This window comes from Macadamia integrifolia, chromosome 2, assembly GCF_013358625.1.
Source record: "Macadamia integrifolia cultivar HAES 741 chromosome 2, SCU_Mint_v3, whole genome shotgun sequence".
NCBI lineage: Eukaryota > Viridiplantae > Streptophyta > Magnoliopsida > Proteales > Proteaceae > Macadamia > Macadamia integrifolia.
Genome location: NC_056558.1, coordinates 34,540,581 through 34,545,090, shown reverse-complemented (window position 1 = coordinate 34,545,090; position 4,510 = coordinate 34,540,581).

The following is a 4,510-nucleotide window of genomic DNA, read 5'->3' as shown; positions in this document are numbered from 1 at the left end:
AAAAAACAAAAAAAAAAAAAAAAAAAAAAAAAAAAAAAAAAAAAAAAAAAAAAAAAAAAAAAAAAAAAAAAAAAAAAAAAAAAAAAAACAAAAAGCAAAAAAAAAAACAAAACAAAAAATCAAAACAAAACAATTCTCTAAGGTGGGATTTGGCTTTCCATAATCAACTAAATTATTATTGATATCCTTAAATCATGCCTTATGGGATCTTATCCCTGCAATTCAAATTCTCCGTAAAATCTTTGAATGAGATCACATGTCATATCAAATTTTCAATTCAAGGGATATTCTCCTGAGGACAATGGCCAACTAAAAATGCGTACAGATGGCCAACCAAAAAGTTGCATTGCCATATTAGGTGAATCCAAATCGAGAAGGGATAGGATTCTATTAAGATTCCACCTAGCATGTCGTGTGTCAATTCAATGCCACATTCCCAATATGGCATTTACCAATACATACGTTGTCAGGTAAGTAGCTAATTAAACATTAGTCCCTCCACAGTGCAATATCATATAATAGACTATAGTGCATGTAAAAATTTATTGTCAAAACCCCAAGCTAGGGATTCTAATAAGGGATTTTGTAATTCCGAATGATCAAGAAAACATTTCAAAAATTATTTAGAAAATAATTATTAATAAACAATATTAATATTCAGAACATTTCAAAGAATTTACCAAAATATTATCGACATCGGATTTATGTCTAATTAATTACAAACTTTCTCTCTCTTCGATATTCTCTCAATTAGAGTAATGGATTCCATATTGGACATTTTTTTTTTTTAATATGGACAAACGCTGTGAATCTAATACACTGTAAAGACCCCTCAAGTCAAAGGGCCAACCACACACTATTGATGAGAATTTGGTTCCAATAAACCAATAGTAACGCACATGCAAAAGTTTCTCATGTGATCGGTTCAATGTACACATGATATGTATGTTTGCACTTATGCCCTAGAATCTCCATTCATTGGTATATACAATGAATCTGATCCACACTCGAATTCACACACACAAATAGTCATTTAAATATTTTTGTCACATGGAAGAGTGATGTGTCGCTTGTGTATGATAAATTTTCATTTGACAACCCCTCTCTTTATATATATATCCATGCATCTCCTCGTAGTCCCATGCATGCATCTTCTTGGTAGTCCAACGAATTTTTCAATGGTTTATTTTGTCTCATGGCTAACTCCATTTGGACTCTAATTTGACAAGTGAACAGGGCTAGCATTATTCATCCCAAGAAAGGGGGAAAAAATTTAATTCCATTAATACCATTGAAGCTCATAGAATATGCAAGATGGCTCGTTAAAGCATTCATCTTTGGCATTTTGAATCTGTGAATCGTTGAATGAACCCAGCTCCTACATTGACTCTATCCAGTCTGTTATTTCTGTTAAGCATAATGGCACCCTCCAACTTTAACCATTGATTTGCAAAAAATAGTTGCTCTCAAACGGCAAGGATGAAGCAAGTACAAAGATGGCTGTTTTGAAAAATTAGTTATCTACCATTTCCTCCTCTTAGAAGATGATGAAGAAGCATGCGTTGGAGTTGGAACGATGGGAAACGAAGCGATCTACATTGAAGAAGCGAAGAAATGGCTAGAAGGACTTGAGCAGAGACTCTTCAATGAAGATAACCTCCAATACCTTGCGCTTAATGGTCTCCAAATTGTTCAGGCCCAGAGGGATTCGTTACTTTTAAATCACATCCTTGGCAAAGAATTATCTGTAATTTAATCTCTCTCTCTCTTTTTCTGCGAAGCAGGGTAATTAAGGCTGCATACATTTGCCTCTCCCAGACCCTACAGTAGTTGGAGCATCGGGCACTGGGTTTTCTTTTGCTTTCTTGATTTATATCTCTTTCCCTTTTTGCTATATTCCTCATTTGTTTGCAGGATAGAATAGGGAATTGCCATGTGGGAGCAATAGCTACCATAATCGATTCAGTTGGAGCGGCAGCCGTAGCTATATACACAGGCGAATTCAAAGTCACTGTTGAGTTCAACATTTCCTACTTCTCAACTGTTAAGATCGAGGTTTCATCTTCCATTTCAATTCCCCAAATGCTCTTTTTTTTTTTGTAACTTCATTCTCATTATATGATGATCACCCAATTGAATTCCATAAAACAATGGAGCCCAATTGATTTTTATGAATATAGATAGAATTTAGATTGAAACCCATAACCCAATGATAATGATATAGTTGGATTGTTTAAAAACTTGAATAAATCTCTGTATAAATAAATGCAGGAAGAGGTGGAGATTGAAGCTAAGGTGGTAGCACACAAAGGAAAGCTTTCAATGGCGACAGTGGAGTTTAGGAGGAAGAAGGATGGAGTTGTGGTTGCTTTGGGTAGGCAATGGATGTCTCAAGCCAATTACATTCCTGATATTCGAACTAGGCTTTGATTTTTCCCAAAAATCAATTTAAAATGGGCATTCAATATTTTCTTTATTATGGTTCAAATTTAGAAAATTTCAAACTACATTAGACATGCACCCAATGATCCAGACCACCACTTTGTATCTGCCAATTTGATTCTTAATTTATTACAAGGACAGGTAAACAATTGAATTCATAGTTGCATTCAGCCAAGCATTTGGCATCTTGGCCTTTTTTTTTTGCTAACAAAGGGTTTCCAGGCTAGAGGTGTCAAAATCTAGCCCGAACTGATAAAATTGATTGAAATCAACCAAAAAAATCTGGACCGAACCAAATCAATCCTTATTGGATTGGTTTTGGACTGAACTATGTTGTGACCGGCTGAAAATCGGTCCAAACCGAACTGACCAATACCAAACCAAATGTAACCGATAAAAACATAAATGATTAAGACTTAAAAGTCTATAAATTGGTGAATTGATTATCCATTTTTTTACAATATCAATGAGAATATTTTTTATTGTAAGGGGAATTGTTACAAATCAATGAATATGAAGTTATGAATAGATAAATTAATTTGTAAATTGTAATAATGCTTCCATTGATTTCTTTGTTCATTATACAAAATTAGTTGGATACTTAAATGAATGAATTGAATAATTAATAAGGTTCATTTTGTGATTTCAATATTAGTTATCTTCTTAGGAATTAGTTATCCATCGGTTATAATATTAATTATCTTTCTTTTACAATGATAAACCATGATTTAATCATAAAGTTAAAGTGTTTTCGTCAAATCTTTTGTCACTACAGGTTATGAATGTGAGATTTCATTATGGTTCAAACCAGATAATAAACCAATATTAACCTGATATTGAAAAATCAAAATAAACCGAAACCAAAACCGATCGAAAACCGAAGTTCCTTAATGGATTGGTTTTGGTCTTCTTCATTCCTAGACCGAAACCAATTCAACCCAATCGAAACCGAACTGAATTGACCGGTTGACACCCCTAATCCAGACCTTCAACCTGACTAGTCCCATGGGTTATACTGAGGTTGAATGAGAAACATCTTTCTTTGAAAGCGATGAAGAACACTAACACTCTTGTATGAGTGGTTCGAAGGAGATACGAATAGTTAAACTCAGAACCACATGCTTCTTGAGGCAAAAGTCCCTTGCCAACTCAACTACGCTCTTATTAAGCTTCCTCATCTAATGCTTAAAAGTCTAACTCACCCCATTTAAATGATGACACTTTTTTTTTTTTAAATCACAATTGATTATATTCCAACAATGATTAAGACAATACAAAAGAAGATTTGGTCATATAGTGGGGCAGGATTATATATAGACATATCAAGATCGGATGCATGTGCTTGAGAAATTTCATTTCTTATTCATTTAATAAATAAATAAATAAATAAATAAGAAATTTAAGACAGTTCCAATTTCAATGAGCTCTTGTCAATTGCCATGAAGATTTAAACGTACAAAAAAAATCTTGTATGACCTTCTCTCCTAATACTCATCCAAGATTTAAGAGCTGGTTTTGAAAGAATAATGAAAATTATTTTATATGGCTTGGGTCCAGAGAAATACCTTGGCTTAGAGACTGATCTTAATGTCAAGTAAGGCTCCCTCTTTTAAGATATTTAATCATCTATCCCCATGAAGATAACCCGTTTCTCTATTTTGGTAGTCCAACAAAATTTTCAATGGTTTATTTTATGTCATGACCAAATATATTTGGACTCAAATTTGACATGTCAACAGGGCTTTCATGGTCTATCTATTCATCAAACTTGAATTACATTATTCATCCCCAAAAAAAATATTAAAAAACTAAAATTTTTGACAAAAACTGTTGCTCTCAAAACGGCAAGGATCAAGCAAGTAAAAATACGTCAGTTTTCAAAAAATTTAGTCATCTTCCATTTCCTCCTCTTGGAGGATGATGGAGCATGCCTTGTTGTAGTGGGAATGATGGAAAACGAAGCGATCTTCATTGAAGAACCCAAGAAATGGGTGGAACTGTAGAAACGCAACCTTAAAACGATGCAAAAGATAATGGAAAAACAAGAACAAGCATTGCATACAGATTT